The following is a 17706-nucleotide window of genomic DNA, read 5'->3' on the forward strand; positions in this document are numbered from 1 at the left end:
TTGATGCATTACACATATTTTTAATGTGATGTTCTAAATCATTCTTAACTTCTTTAAGACGGCCATGTGTTACCAACAGAATCTCATTAAAGATTTGGGACTTCACTCCAAAAAATGCTACATGCACAAAAGCTCAGTGACTATTTCCATTGTTGAGCAACTCAGGAAGCCAGGCAACAGAGCCCATTGAAGAGCTAGAAGGTCCAAAGTGAACCATGGCTGCAAGGATATTTGTTTTCTGTTCTGTTAAATGTCCTAAGTAAGAGTTTTTATCAATATAAACTTAGTTTTACAGTATAAAACAGATTTCTCAGGCAAATAATCATTAGTGATATAGAAGGAAGTGATACGTGGTGAATCTGACACAAATGTACTCATCCCACGAGGGTTGGGAGGCATTGCACCAAGGGGTGAAGAAGACTTAAGAGAGTGTGTCTAATTTCTAAGGGAAAGGGATCTGATATAAAATTTTCTGCCCCGTTTTCTTAAAAACAATAAACAAGGGTTGCGATTTTAAATTTAAGAGATTATTTTCCTACACATTTTTATCTAAACACCCTGAAGGGACAGTCTGTGATGAGGTTGCATGACAATGATTTGAGGTAAACTAATCTACCTGACATTTAAAAACTGCCAATTTAGTCAGAATACCAATCTTTGAGTTTATCTAGTAATCTGACTATCTGATTTTGGTGCTTCCTGAAACACGAACACATTGTGTGCATATGTATGAATAATAAGCTGTTTCATCTCTAAGCAAAAATGAGCAAGTCATTTCTAAGAAGCACAATGTTTGATATAGCTCTCTTGACGCACTAGAGTTCGACTTAGGTATTCCTTTTCCTGTCTGAAGTTATTGATTAACTATTTATCTCACATCTCATTTTTGGTTACTTCTCAACTTTTAAAATGTGTTCAGATGAAGAAAGAATAGAACACTCACAGATCTATTATTTTGAGTCTTTAAGATGGACTATGAGAGACAAGGGAAACAGAAGAGTTAGAAACAAAACATTTGAAATGGGTGAAGCTACTTTGACTTCATCTGCGTTTCCATTTGCACTACTCTGTTCCTGCTACCCAGAATGGAATTTGCGTCGTCTTCCCCCTTGAATACTGTTTTCACCCACCTCCTTCTACCTCGTCCTGTCTGGAGTCCACACTTTTCACTTTCGTCCGTCTACCTTCCTCCTTAGGAATGAAACAGAAAATCCAGCTTAGTCATTTTCAGCAGCAGGAGTGATCTAGGTTGTTGTCTTCCAAAGATTTCAGAAACATTTGTGCATATCGGAACTGCTAAGTTTTATGAAATTGCAGGGGATTTCAAGGGACTTTCGTGGCTCAATAAGTTCCACACCCTTTACTCCTACACTTGCCAAATACAACCAAAGTAAATTTCATGTCCGTGAGTGAGAGACTTACTTGCAACTACCAAGACCTGAGTTGATTCTTGCAAGTTCTAATTTGACTCCATTATCTGGAAGCTAGTTGAACTGAGACAAAAAGCTAAGATCCCCATTTTTTTTGTTTTTTTTAAATCTTTGGATACTGGACACTGTTATAATTGAATTGGCTTGAAAGACAAAAAGGATTGGATCTGAGTTTCGGGCCGCTAGGGTTTCCAGGACTTTTCGGGCTAGTGTTGTTCTCCATTCCCCTTTCAAAAACGTGTCAAAACTTAAAGGCAATTTTCCACTGGATACGTTCCATGTTTGCCCATCCCTGAAGATAAGCAATAAAATATTGAAAAAATGGTTGGAAAAAACCCACAGTAAATCCTTAAAAATTATCTTTTAAATTTGTATTTTTAACTAAGACCAAATAATGGTTTCGCAACGGTTTTTCAGTCCTGTGCTACTCTCCCTTCGAATTTCCCTGCATCCTGTCCCTTGGCTTGTTTCTGGGGTTTCTTTACATTGGCCATTAATCAAGAATCACCCAGAGCTCCACCCGCTCTGTGCTGGTCTCTGTTTCCTTCTGCCAGGATTCCTGCTGGGACTGTATCTGCTGGAAAAAGTCAGCTTTCTCAATCCAAACGTCTTCAGTCGGCCTATTGGTCTAAGGATTGAAAACCAGGAGTTTGGAAGAGAGCTCAGCTAATGTAAATCCTCTTTGTTCCTTCAGCCTTGAACAAGATTCTAACTGCTTCAGAGATGGCTTCCTAAGAACGTCCAATGGACTTTTCTCTGTTCTTATTCTGTCTCAAATTCTCTCCTGCTTGCTGTCCCTGTTTTGAAATGGTCTCCTCCACCCTCTTGACTTCTGTGATCTCTTCATTTTTTTCCTACCATTCTTATGACTTTTTGTCCTGCTTGCTAATTATGGAACTCTTAAGACTAAATTTTTGAATCATTCTTGTCTCTATCTGCCTTCACAATCGTTAAGATCCTAAGTCACAACCAACTTAATGGCCTTGATCTGAAAAGCTACTTTACTAAGCCTCATCTTTCATCCTTGCTCCAAACTGTGTCTCTGGTGAGATGAATTTCCCAGCGCCTGAAATTATATGGTTGAAAACAAATCCCTCTCTTTCTTACACTCGTCTCCCTCTCTGACTTCCATCTTACCATTCTCCTGGTACTCTAGGCTTAATACCTTGAGTTATTATTTACTTGTTTCTCTCCTTTATTTATTTTTGTTCTGTCATCCACAAAGTTCTGCTACTATTCCTCTGTTTGTTTATTCTTTATAATGGAAACACTCCTTTCTTTTGACTTCTATGAATTTGTATCCTTAATCTCTATCTTCATCATGTTAAGAAATACTATTGTAGTCTTTTTAAAAACTTTTTATTGATGATAAAAACAAACTAAACTCTTCTGTCATGGAAGTCTCCATCAACTGCTTCAATACATTTCCTCAAATTATCATTCAGACCTGTGCTGTCTGATATGGTAGCCATTGGCCACATGTAGCTCTTGAGCACTTGATTTGTGACTAGTCCAAATTGAGATGTGCTGAAGAGTGAACTACATACTGAATTTCAAGGACTTAGGACAATCAAAATCATGTAAAACTGTCTCATTAAGAGTTTTTTCCCATTGATTACATGTTGAAATAATGTTTGGGAGATCCTGGGCTAAGTAATGTATATTATTAGAATTATTTTTACCTGCTTCTTTTGATTTTTTTTTTTTTTTTTGTCAACGTGACCGCTAGAAAATTTTAAATTACAAATGTGGCTCGTCTTATGTTTCTATTGGACAGTGCTCTTTTAGATAATCGGCGAGCCAATTCTGGGCTGGACACTGTGAAACAGATCAGAGGCAATTTTTAATAAGGAAAGAAAAGTTCAGACAGCCCACCTTTCACAACCCAGCTGAAGAGATAAGACATTGATACAACCAGAAGGCAGACACCAAAAGAGGCAAGAGGATTCCCCTTGTGGGAGCTTAGAGGAGAGAATTGGTCAGAAATACCTTTTCCGAAGAAGCAGAATTTCAAAAGATCCTTTCAGGGTAAATAGTATTTCTTTTCTGCAGCTGTACAAGCAAGAGGAAGGCATTCGGAGATAGAGAAGGTAGAAAGCACCGAGTAGGCCTGGGGTAAAATTCATCTACCGATTTGTCTGGCATGAGCACTGTGCCCTGAAAGGGACTCAGGTCCACACAATCTCCTGTGCCTCGATGCACTCAATCACCTCCAGAATGACTTCTGCCTGCTTTCCATCAACTTCTGTCCTACTGCTTCCTTCCAGACTGTACCATACTCCGGACTTGAAGCTAGAAACTAAAAGTATCTGCACATTGCCAGCCAGATCTTTACCCTGCTTCTGACCAAGCTTCTGGAACGTGTGCTTCAAATGCATGCTCCTGGACAATGGCACAGCATGGTGTTTTCACTGAGGAAACATTCTCCTCAACCAGGTAATCCTTTGAATGGAGAGTCCCACCCAGGTAAAGAACAGAGCTCAGTGTTTATTTAAATTGCCACCTACCTAGGTTAACCAACCATTCTGATTTGCCTGGGATTTTTCCAGTTTCAGCACTAAAAGTCCTAGGCCTCAGGAAACCCTCCAGTTCCAGAGAAACTGAGATGGTCGGTCCACCTCACCTACTCTGCCATATTCCAGGCTCTGACTTTGTTTCTCATTTCTAGTCCCTGGCCTCCTGCTAATTTGCTTTCTCTGGCCACACCAGTGCTGACTTGACAACATTTTTTCTTAACCTCAGTTTTGTGATTTCTGTGGGGGAGAGAGAGGGTCACCATTCTTCCTATTAAATTCATTCATCTTCCATTTTAAAAACGTGTCACTGCATAGTGTAAGGAGGAAAGGCGTTATATACTCAATCAAATCAGGGGAGATATTTCAGTTCCAAAAAGTGGGAACAGAAGTCCTACATGCAGCAAGACTCATCTCGTCATTGGAACCTAATTATCTATGTCAGTTCCATGTCCTCCTGGGACCACTTCCTGCACCTCTGAAGCCATGCTTCTCATGTAAGTCCTTTTCTTGTTCTCAAGGGCTATCAGCTAAGGGACAGCATCAGAATGAAGTGAAAAACCCCTAGATAAGAAATTCAGAAAAGCAGGTTCAGTTCTAAGTTGTGGCAGCGAAAGGGTTACATGGTTCAGAAACTTCTAAGTCCAAAGGAATGAAGCCACGATGATGAAAAGGGTAGGCTGTGGGTTTGAACTTTTAAGATACTGAACTGACCACCCATGTCACAGATTCATAAAACTAGCTGTATTAGAAACAGCCACCCCAGGGGCGCCTGGGCAGCTCAGTCGGTTAAGTGTCCAGCTTCGGCTCAGGTCATGATCTCATGGTTTGTGAGTTCGAGTCCTGAGTCGGGCTCTGAACTGACAGCTCAGAGCCTGGAGCCTACTTCAGACTGTGTCTTCTCCTCTCTCTCCCCCTCCCCTGCTCATGCTCTGTGTCTCTCTGTCTCTCAATAATAAATAAACGTTAAAAAAATGTTTTTAAATAAAATAAAATAAACACTAAGAAAAAATTTAGAATCACCTACCCCAAAGTTCTAGCATCAGTCTGAAAAAATATCTAAATTCCAATTTCTACTTAGCAACAACTTCTTGCACAGGGCTGTGAATTCGAAGTTGCAAAACTTAAGTCTCAAAATATTCATGTGGAAAATGTTACTGTCTAGCACCTTCCAGGGCTTCTTGGTAGCCTTGTCAAAAAATTAAATTCTTTGAGGGGCACCTGGGTAGCTCAGTCGGCGAAGGGTCCTACTCTTGATTTCAGCTCAGGTCAAGATCTCACAGTTTGTGAGATCCGGCCCCGAGTCTGCCTCCATGCTGGCACGGAGCCTGCTTGGGATTCTCTCTCCCTCTGCTCTCTCTCTTTCTCTCTATTTCTCTCAATAAATAAATAAGCCTAAAAAAAAATTTAAATTCTTTGAGATCAAACAATGCAAAGTAAATGAGCCTCTGGTGGTGGAGGGAAGGATGGACAGTCGGCTCCCTGCGAAGCATGACTTTGATGTGTTTGACTGTCTGGCTTAGACTCGCAAGATCCACTCCTTAAAAAGCTCCATGAGTTGGTAATGTGTCCTGAGACCTCAGGGGCTACGTGCCTCAGAGAGATATTTCAAAAGATCCCACCCGTTTTGCTTTTATATTTGGATTGGCATGAATTGATGCCTCGTGGCTCATTAGTCTTTTTTCCCCCTTTTGTGTCCCAGACAGGGAGGCAACGTCTGCTTTAACGATGAGCAGTCTGGTCCACCACACTTCTTCATAACAAGTCAATGCTGGCTCACTCGGGGAGGGCCAGAACACCTGGGATTCTCCCTTAATTATACGGGAGAGTCGGAGCTGCTGACTCTCAGTGGCTGACTCTCAGTGGCTTGTCCCCTAATCTCAACTATCAAATCAGACCACACTGTGCAGAGCAACCGTGCATTTTTTTCCAGATGCTTAAGAGGAAACCTGACCTTTTGTGATTTTGCATGGAACTGGAGGGAGAATTCCCTCTCTCTCTCTCTCTTTTTTTTTTTTTTTTTTTTGGTTTATTTTGAGAGAGAGAGTGTGTGAGCGTGCACGTGAGCGGGAGAGGGGCAGAGAGAGAGAGAGTGAGGGAGAGAGAGAATCCCAAGCACATTCCACACTGTCAGTGCAGAGCCCAATGCAGGGCTTGACCTCATGAACCGTGAGATCATGACCTGAGCCAAAATCAAGAGCCTGATGCTTAACTGACTGAGCCACCCAGGTGCCCCAAGAGAACTCTTATATAACCAGGCTAAACCTGAGTAGGATTCTGGCCTAATCTGGAAAGCACTCCGGTTCTGCTTAGGTTAATTTTTATCCTTCCCCAAATTTAGTTCTGTGGCAAAAGATCATGAAATAAAAAAATACAATTGAAGGGCGCCTGGATGGCTCAGTTGGTTAAGTATCCAACTTCGGCTCAGGTCATGATCTCATGGTTTGTCGGTTCGAGCCCCGCGTCAGGCTCTGTGCTGACATCTTGGAGCCTGGAGCCTGTTTCAAATTCTGTGTCCCCCTCTCTCTCTGCCCCTCCCTGCTTGCACGCTCTCTCTCTCTGTCTCTCTCTCTCAAAAAATAAATAAACATTAAAAAAAATTTTAAAAAAGGATACAATTGCATACAGAGGTACAGTGAAAAGTATAAATCAATCCTATTGGTTCCTGACTTAACTAAATGTATTATTTTGAACAAAAAGTTCTCAACTGCATTTTTTCAGTTTCTTTTTTCTGAGCAATGGGAATCATAATACTTTAACTCCTTGAAAAGATTGTGAAGAAATACACAGGCACGCAAAAACTGTGAACAAGTTAAGTCACTGAGGTTAAACTCTTGCATCATTTCATACCCCCACCAGTTTAAACTTCAGTTCCAGAAACGATTTAAAATTAAAAACCTACCAGGGCCACCTGGGTGGCTCAGTTGGCTAAGCGTCCCGCTTCGGCTCAGGTCATGATCTCAGGGTTCATGGGTTCCAACACCACATCAGGCTCTGTGCTGACAGCTCGGAGCCTGGAGCCTGTTTCGGATTCTGTGTCTCCCCCACTCTCTGCCCCTCCCCCGTTTATGCTCTGCCTCTCTCTCTTTCTCTCTCTCAAAAAACTAAACATTTCAAAAAACCTACCTCTTAATTCTTAGGTTATACATGTAAAGCATGTAATGTAGCATTATCTCTAACATTACATGGAGACAAATAAAATAGGGTTTTAGAAACTGACCATTTAAGCCAAATTAATCTGTCCAAATAAGCCCTTCAGCAATGGTTCCATCTTTGGCACCATTTTCCATTGTCAGCAGCAGTGACTGCACAGAGTGACCCGTGACTCCATGGACTGGCCAAAAGGACTTCCGCATGATGGTCATGCTTTACCCCCTTCTTCTTTTTTTAAATTGAAGTATAACTGACAGACGACATTGCATTAGTTTCATGTGTATGACATAGCAATTCAACATTTGTCTCCACTGCAAAATGCTCTCCACGATAAGTCTAGTTACCGGGGCGCCTGGGTGGCGCAGTCGGTTAAGCGTCCGACTTCAGCCAGGTCACGATCTCGCGGTCCGGGAGTTCAAGCCCCGCGTCAGGCTCTGGGCTGATGGCTCAGAGCCTGGAGCCAGTTTCCGATTCTGTGTCTCCCTCTCTCTCTGCCCCTCCCCCGTTCATGCTCTGTCTCTCTCTGTCCCAAAAATAAATTAATGTTGAAAAAAAAGAAAAAAAGTCTAGTTACCATCTGCCACCGTACAAAGGTACAAAATTCTTTTTCTTGCGAAGGGCAGTCTTGAGATTGACCTTCTCAGCGTCTTTCAAGTTTACAATACAGTATTATTCCTGACTCTTTGCACCGTCTGTGTGTTACATCCCCATGACTGATGTATTTTATAAGTGGACATTTGTACCTCTTGATCCCCACTGCTTCCCCTTCTCCTGGCCCTGTGTAGACTTCTTACTAGTCTTCTCACAATGTGGATCACCTTAGTGAAAAAGTAGCTAGCAGAAGAAAAATAGGAGAGGAGAAAAAAATCTTGAAATGACAACATTTTAATTTTAAGCTCTCAAGTATATCAGAGCCTCTGCTGGTATGTAATAATTTCTGAAAGGATACAAAGAGATGTCTGTATTTTGTTAATATGTGCATGTAAGTATGGCTCTCGAAAAAATCTACGGGGCCCCCAGTTCTATGGCAGGAGCTGCCATCTCAGCCTTCCAGGGAGGCCAGGCAGCTAACACCAAAATGTGAATCCAGACAGGCATCGGACCATAATGAGGTTGGGGAGGAAGACAAGGGAACTAATAAAGCATTCCAATACAAAAATTTAAGAACAATGAGCCAGATAGCAAGACACAAATATAGCCTGAATCATACCTCAGGGCTGCAAATTTTCAACGTCTGCTCTAAGGTTTACTTATATAATCAACAAGACAATTGAAATCGTTTACCAAAATTATTTTTTAAACCCCATTCGCTACAGGCTTAGTAGATATTTAGTATTCTGTAATATTATAATACGGTTTTCAATTGAAGGTACTGTTTTAGTTGTTGATTTTTAGATGAATACAAGGTTTAGTATAAATTTCTTTCAGAAAGTTACATAACATTTCCCATGAGAAACTCCACTTGTTCATGTGGGAAACTTACAACAGAGTTTTTTAGCAGTAATATTGTGCATGATCATCAGAATAGCAAAGTGATCTTTTTTAACTGAGTGCATATTCTAATCCGCCTCTATGAATTATGTGAATAAAATCTTTGAAGTATTGTTGAGGAGGTCATCTTGGCTAAATTGAACTTGACAGAGCCCCTTTATCTAGTTCCAATGTGATTATACTTTGAGGCACATATAGAATCATAGAGAATACTGGTTTAAAATATGATTCAGTGAGTACATTCCGGCATTAGATAAAGCACCTCAGGACAATGAAAAGAGCACTGAATAAAAGGAAATTTGACATCAATAATTTAACATTAACTTTGCGGGGCGGGGGTGTTCAACTTGACAGACTGTTTCACATCATTTTATATTTAAGTAGTTTGGCAGTAATATCTAAAAGAGGAAGCATTCCTGTTACAACTACATGTTGTATAGTTGTAAACCCACCCAACGTGTTATGTGTTGTAGACCCACAAGGCGCCATTCACGTGGACAACAATGTAAAAGCCATCCTTCTATTTGGAGTACAATTTACTCAGCCATAGAAGCCTCATTGATGGATGATTCAGGAGTTAAGTAAGCTCTTCTGCATAGGTACAGCAGAACAGAAATCTGTCCATGTAAGTACCCAAATTTAAAGTGCCCATGTGTGCGTGTATGTACATATAAATATTTTTTTTTTAATTTTTTTTTTCAACATTTATTTATTTTTGGGACAGAGAGAGACAGAGCATGAACGGGGGTGGGGCAGAGAGAGAGGGAGACACAGAATCAGAAACAGGCTCCAGGCTCTGAGCCATCAGCCCAGAGCCTGACGCAGGGCTCGAACTCACGGACCGTGAGATCATGACCTGGCTGAAGTCGGACGCTTAACCGACTGCGCCACCCAGGCGCCCCCATATAAATATATTTTTAATGGAGTTTTTAAATTAGTGTAAAATTCCCTGGAACCTTAAAGAGACTATGCAGAAGGAATTGTCTTATACCTTTGGGTCAGGCTTAGGAGCATATCAATAATTAGAGTACTGTTTTATCATATATATTATCCCACTGGTTATTGAAGTGTGCATGGTTGACGACATCTTCAACAGTGTTTTAAAGAATGTTGTTGACATGTCTTTAGAGAAATGACAATTTTCCAGGGTCCTACCTTGGAATTTCTCAGAAACAAACACTTGAGACAAGGATTTGACTGCAAGAAATTTATTTGGGAAGAATAAGGGAATGGGGAATTAAGACAGGAAGGAAAGGGAACAAATAAAAGGTGTGATATCAAGAGGAGTGCACCACAGGTGGAGGGGCCCCTCAGTGGCTCCATTGATTAAGTGTCTGACTCTTGATTTCAGCTGTAGGTGATGATCTCAAGGTTCGTGGGACAGAGCCTCAAATCAGGCTCTGCACTGACAGCTCTGCTTGAGATTCTCTCTCTCTCTCTCTCTCTCTCTCTCTCTCTCTCTCTCTCTCTCTGCCTGTCCCCTGCTTATGTGCATGCACTCTCTCCCTCTCCCTCAAAATTAATAAATAATTTTTAAAAATTACATCACATAGAGGGACACGGCACTATTGGAGAGGCCACAGACCCCAGTTGAGAAACTGCCAGGCTGAACTGGCAGAGTTTTGTATCCATTTTAAGAATGTACGAACTCGTACTGGCCAATGTGGGAATTTGGGTTACAGAATAGAACGTGAATGACGTAAACCTTGACGATACAAAAATGTAATGAATCCAACCTAGTATGTGGGGCTGGAAACATGCAAATGTCTAACTGTAAGTGCTGAGGTCATCATCTTTCAAAACATCCCAAAGTTATCTGTAGGTATCTAAAGGAATTCTGTATTAATAAATAAATAATAATAAATGGGTAATAAATAAGGTATCTAAAGGTACCGATAAGATCATAAAAATATTGTGATATTGAATATTCCAACTTCTTAAAGATTTTTATTTTTTCTTGATTTTGGAGACATTTTTAAGCAACATATTTTTAGTAAAGAAAGACTAATCTCAAATTTATCAGTTCTATCAGTTTTTCATTACGAACTTTTTCTTTGGTTGAATTACAGTTATACTGAATACCATTAATTACAAAATAACGTGGGGGCGCCTGGGTAGCTTAGTTGGTTAAGCGTCTGACTCTTGATTTTGGCTCAGGTTGTGATCTCAAGGTGGTGAGATCAAGCCCTGGGTTGGGCTTCCCGGCTGGGCATGGAGCCTGCTTGGGATTCCTCTCCCTCTCCCTCAACCCCTCCCGTGTGTATGTTCATTCTCTCTCAAAAAATTAGCAAATAAAAACATTACTGACTTAAAAAAATTACAGGTACACCATGATCCTAGTGTTTTTTTGTTTGTTTACTTGTTTTGATTTTTTTCCTCTTTCCCTTCCTTTTTTCTTTCAGCAGAGAGAGATGGCTGGAAGTTACTTACTTTTGACTATTTAATTTTGGCTATTTTATTTCTGGGTGATAGGAATTTGGGGATTTTAATTTTATTTAGATTTTACCTGAATTTTTATAATTAACACATTTTTACATGATAAAATCAGGAAAAGTATTGGGGAAAATAATGTAATTAAGCTTAATTGCCATTATTTGTCTTTAATTATGTCATAGCTTCTGTAATGATCTAAGATCAAGACGTATTTTTAATCCAACCTGATTTTTAAAAAAAAAAATTTAACTTTTATTTATTTTTGAGAGACAGAGAGAGGCAGAGCATGATCGAGGGAGGAGCAGAGAGAGAGGGAGACACAGAATCCAAAGCAGGCTCCAAGCTCTGAGCTGTCAGCACAGAGCCCTACATGGGGTTCAAACCCACGAACTGTGAGATCATGACCTGAGCTGAAGTCGGACGCTCAACCGACTGAGCCACCCAGGTGCCCCAATCGTGATTATTGAACCAACCTAATTTCTAGAAGCCAAGTGGTCCAGGCACAGTTTTTTTTTTTTTCAATATATGAAATTTATTGTCAAATTGGTTTCCATACAACACCCAGTGCTCATCCCAAAAGGTGCCCTCCTCAATACCCATCACCCACCCTCCCCTCCCTCCCACCCCCCATCAACCCTCAGTTTGTTCTCAGTTTTTAAGATCTCTTATGCTTTGGCTCTCTCCCACTCTAACCTCTTTTTTTTTTTTTCCTTCCCCTCCTCCATGGGTTTCTGTTAAGTTTCTCAGGATCCACCTAAGAGTGAAAACATGTGGTATCTGTCTTTCTCTGTATGGCTTATTTCACTTAGCATCACACTCTCCAGTTCCATCCACGTTGCTACAAAGGGCCATATTTCGTTCTTTCTCATTGCCATGTAGTACTCCATTGTGTATATAAACCACAATTTCTTTATCCATTCATCAGTTGATGGACATTTAGGCTCTTTCCATAAGTTGACTATTGTTGAGAGTGCTGCTATAAACACTGGGGTACAAGTGGCCCTATGCATCAGTCCTCCTGTATCCCTTGGGTAAATTCCTAGCAGTGCTATTGCTGGGTAATAGGGTACAGGCACAGTTTTATATTCATTTTTTAGTAGTTCCTTTTTAGCTTTTGGGTTTTAATTGAGATGAATCTCTTCAGCCCAAAGAAATGGAAAAGACTTCTTATTCTTTAGCTAGTTCTGGTTGAAATCTGTCACTCCTCTGTGGCTGAACTCATTGTTTCAGCCCCTGAAATCTATTGATATGATTAGAGCTTATCGAATTAACAAACCAGAGCCAACGTGACCCTGTGACAGAGTGATCCTCCAGAAGCCGCAGGAAACAGAGTGGTTAACCCCTATGTAGTTCTTGAAATGGAACTGGACAAAAATCAAAACCATATAAAGGAAAAAGGCAGTTTTAGGATAAATATGAGCTCAAATGTCAGACATTAAAGTTCTATATCCCATGAAATGTAATGTCCTAAATTACATTCCTTGCTAATAAATAGGCAGCAAAAAGCAAGAATCTAGAACGGCCACACAACTAAAATACCATTTTACTCGAAATATAATACTTGCCTCAGCTACAACTGCAAGCTCCCCCCAGTTCAGGTGAGGTTAAATTCAGCCGCAGAATTCACACGTCAGAGTGTACAAGGACTCATGTCTATTAAAAACAGCCATATGCCTGGAATTCTGCTGCCGCTGTGGCAGGGTAACAGATAGTAAGTGGGATTTTTCTTGTTGTCTCAGAATTGCTGTTAAAGCCAAGCCCGCGGCAAACAGGGGCTGAGTATCCTACATTCTAAGTTCAGAGACACCAGCAGTTGGGGCCTGGATGAGAGATGTGGGCTTTGGCAGGATGTGACATTCATGGAAACAAGTGATTCCCAACCTTCTCTAGAGCCAAGGATGGGGATGACCCAGGAAAATCATTTCTAAAGATGGGAAGGAGAGATTAGCATGGAAGCTCGCTATTTAACATATACTGGGTCAACAAACTGGGCCACCTGATTGGCTGCTGGCGTAAGAGAATATAGAGGTAATGTTGGTGTGGGGCTGAGATGCTCAGGGAGCTAAAATCCCACCAGAAACCATACTGAGTTCTTGGTTTAAGAAGAGGACAGAGCTTGACCTTCATGTGCCCACTGAACAGAGAACAGCATTGCAGGGTAGATTGTCAGCATTGCCAGGACCGTGGCAGTGTTGGGGACAAGGAGGTGGACACATTAGAGCAACTTGATACGAGGTTACCAGCTGGCTGGAAGTTATGACCAGCTCTTGAAAGGGGCTACCAATGACTAAGGAAGTTTCTCCAAAGTGATCTGTCTTCAACTATTCCCACCAAGACAGTGAACTAGAGTGGCAGTTGAGATGGTCTACAGAAAGGGACCGTATCCCTGCAGATTATAGTAATGAAATGTCTGTCTGTCTCTGAGTCTCCAAAGTCAGAAGTCCATCTCGTGCCTCCCTCTGTTTCCTGGACTGGCTCCTCTGTTGGGGTGAAGAGAGGTGGCTAGCTTTGAAATAGATATGATATTAAAGTTTTTTTTTTTTTTAATTTTTTTTTCAACGTTTTTATTTTTATTTTTGGGACAGAGAGAGACAGAGCATGAACGGGGGAGGGGCAGAGAGAGAGGGAGACACAGAATCGGAAACAGGCTCCAGGCTCTGAGTCATCAGCCCAGAGCCCGACGCGGGGCTCGAACTCACGGACCGCGAGATCGTGACCTGGCTGAAGTCGGACGCTTAACCGACTGCGCCACCCAGGCGCCCCTTAAAGTTTTGAAATGAACTGGATGGGACTTTTGGCTGAGATGCTCAAAATTGTTGGTCATTATGGAAGTGCAAATTAAAACCAGAATGAGATACCAATACATTCCTATCAGAATGACTAAAATGAAAAATATTGACAATTTCACACATTGGAGGACTTGGAGGCACTGGAACTCTCAACCCTTTTGATAGGATTATACAAATATGTTGGAAAACAATTTGGCAGTTTTTAAAAAATACATTAAGCAAATACCTATAATATGACCCAGGCTTTCCTCAATTAGGTATTTATCTAAAATTTTAAAAGCAAAGGTGCAATGAAAAATTAATAAAATAAAATAAAATAAAATAAAACTGAATTTAAAAAGGGGCACCTGGGTGGCTCAGTCAACTGAGCGTCTGACTCTTGATTTCAGCACAGGTCATGATTCCAGTGTCGTGGGGTCAGCTTTGAATTGGGCTCTGTGCTGAGGGTGAAGCCTGCTTAAGATGCTCTCTCACTCTCCTTTAGTTCCTCTCCCCTGCTCATGCTTTCTCTGTGTCTCTTTAAAATAAAATAAAATAAAATAAAATGATAAATAAAAGCACAGGTGCCCATATAAAAACTTGTACACAAACTTTCACAGCAGCTTTATTTGTAATAATCCCAAACTGGAAACAACGCAAATGTCTGTCAACATACAAACGGATATACAAATTGTGGTATAACCATATAATTGAATACAACGAGTCAAGAAAAAGAGATGAACTATCGGTACACACAACAACATGGATAAACCTCAAAATATTTGTGCTGAGGGTAAGAAACCAGAGAACAAAAAGACTGCATGCTGTTTAAGGGAAGGAGGGGTTAGGAAGGGGTAGGAGTGAGAGTTTCCGAGGGGCAAGAGGGAGCTTTGCAGAGTGATGGTTGTATTCACTACCTTGACCTTGGGGACACTTTCACAGATGCTTCTATGTGTCAGAACGTATTGAATTGTACCCCTGAAACATGTGCAACTCATTCTATGCCAATAACACCTCAATAAAGCAGAAAAAAATAAAGAACTGTATGTAGCTATAGGAGCTAAAATGAGACTTATCTAATAATCAAAGGTATTGAAAAGTTATGGAATTGACCTGAGAGAGAATTGAGTCCCTCCTCAGACAGAAATGGGGTAGGTTAACAAACACAGTTGGGGCGACTGCTATTGTTTATAGTCTAGTGAGCTCAAATTTTGCAATACACATTGGTTACAAAGCTAGCCATTCATTTGCAGTCACCAAATGCTACAGCCAACCCAAAAGCCCCACTACCCTATGGTATCTTCATAACCCTATGTTAGTTCTGCTAGTTCATTTTCAAGGTCTCTTGGCCAATGTGTCATGTGCTCAGGCTCAGGAATTAATCTCATTTATTTTCCCTCAGGGTTCTGAGACACTCAAGAAATAGACACCAATAGAAATTGGGGTCAAAATATTATCTTTGATTCATTATAACTGAATTGGTGAATTAACTTGGACCTAAGGTTCTACACCTCCACTTTTGATTTGAATTTATTTTACCAGAACCTTGGACAGCTTAATTTCCTCCTCATTTTTTTCAGTACTGCTCCCCACCACCAAGGCTGAGACAACTGTAGTAGATTCACATAAAGAAACAGGTGCAGAGAAAGAGAGAAAGATTCTGTCTGTTCAGGTACTAATATGGGCACTGGGATGAGCTACTTGAGAAAATGTTTGGAATTATAGAATGAGTCAAATGTCATTATAAGCATCAAGCTGGCTGCTGTCCCCTGTAAATAAATAAGTGGATTGGCATTCAGATGCCATGTTTTTTGTTTTGTTTTGTTTTGTTTTTTAATTTGCTTCACACATCGCTAATATCAGCACTAATCTCAGTACATGTTTTTTCAGCTGATATCTAGTTTATTAAATATCCTTTAATTGAAATCTATCTCCTTTGCGGTGCCTGAATGGCTCAGTTAGTTAAGAACCCAACTCTTGACTTCGGCTCAGGTCATGATCCCACAGTTCATGAGTTTGAGCCCCACATCGGGCTCTGTGCTGACAGTATGGAGCCTGCTTGGAATTCTCTCTGCCCCCACCTCTCTCTGCCCCTCCTCTGCTCACTGTCTCTCTCTCTCTCTCTCTCTCTCTCTCTCTCTCTCTCTCTCTCTCAAAATAAACATTTAAAAAATAAAATAAAATGAAATGTGTCTTCCCCCATAACAAAGTTGTCTAATACATTTCTTTCACATATATTTCAAGAACTTCACCATAATTACTGAAGTATGAAGCAAAATATGACAGATAGGAAGACATGCACAAGATTTGCTCTTTCATTAAAACACACTGATGCAAAAGTGTTGTGTCCCTTGCTCATTTAATTTAGGGATATTCAACCTTATTACAGACAGAAAGTGAGAGAGGGGAACAATTAGCAAGTTCCACCAATTATGACTCTGTGGTTTAAAGGTACATATATTTTGTATACGATGGTCTCTAAATGCAATCTGTCCAACTCATGCAGTGCCAACCAAAAAGGAGTAATCTGTCCCAGTGTTGGAGGAAAAACTGGTCTTGTAATGAGTAAGAGATTATTTGTCTCTTGTGTGGTGACCGATGACATCCCAACATCATCATCGCAAGAGATTTTCAAGGGGAATGCTATTGCTTTGTCTTTTGTGCTACCTATTAACCCGAACCCCTAGATAAGACAGTGTCTTTGTAATATTTGCCATTCACCAGTGGTATTTAGTAAAGAGATTTGGGGAGGAGATAATTCTATTTTCTCTCAGCATAATATTTGCCTTCAACTTCGTAGCTGGTTTGCCAAGCTTTATTGACTCATATGTGAGGCTTACCTATTTTTTGTCTCTTCTACAAAATACAATTTCGAATATCTTTGTATTTTGTTCTTTCTCCATCTTTAGCAACAAAACTAATCAATTTTATACTAGAAGGTATTATTTTGTACTCGTTCTGGAAATAGGTTCACCAGAGGGGTCATTGAACTTTTTGTTTTAAGGATATGAGAGCTTCCATGGATTTTTGCCATTCTGACAAAGTTTCATAACAAACAGTGACCTGGGGACTATGGGTGGCAGGGTTGAACAGTGTAATAAGAAAATTTTCAGATATTCCCAGGATCCTTCTCCTTTTTTTTTTTTTTTGTAAGATTCTTCTTATTTACTTCTATACAAAATCATCTTTCAGATTCGTTTGTCCGAACTCATGCAATGAATATTCTATATTCATGCTGATGTGTTGTGTTCTCTATTTGCAGTTATGACTTTACTTGGAATTAGATGTTTAAAATATTATTTATTTATTTTTGAATGTTTATTTATTTTTGAGAGAGAGAGAGAGATTAAGAGAGAGCATAAGCAAGGGAGGCGCAGAGAGACAGGGAGACACAGAATCCGAAGCAGGCTGCAGGCTCTGAGCCATCAGCACAGAGCCTGATGCAGGGCTCAAACCCCTGAACCCATGAGATCATGACCTGAGTTGGATGCTTAACCGACTGAGCCACCCAGGTGCCCCAAAATATTTATTTTTAATAATTACTCTTGGGCTGTCAATCTATTTTTGATTGATTAAACTAATAACAACATAACTTTAGATTAACTAACATAAAGAATTTATACCTTTACACTTGTACTTCTCCTCACACTTGAGGTTATTTTTGTCACAATTTGCATGCTTTTTTTATTGTGTAACTACTAACAGAATATTGTAGTACCATTGTTTTTCTACATTCTTTTTTTTCTTTTTAGTTTTAAGCTAGAGTTGTAAGTGAATTATGTACACTGTTACCTTATTGCAGAATCTAACTATGATTATCCATTTACCATTACCAGTGAGATTTACACTACCTTACTGTGTTTTTATTATGTTAATTAGCATTATTTTACTTCCACTCAAAGAACTCCCTTTAGCATT

Source organism: Prionailurus viverrinus, chromosome B1 (genome assembly GCF_022837055.1).
Source record: "Prionailurus viverrinus isolate Anna chromosome B1, UM_Priviv_1.0, whole genome shotgun sequence".
In the NCBI taxonomy this organism is placed as follows: domain Eukaryota; kingdom Metazoa; phylum Chordata; class Mammalia; order Carnivora; family Felidae; genus Prionailurus; species Prionailurus viverrinus.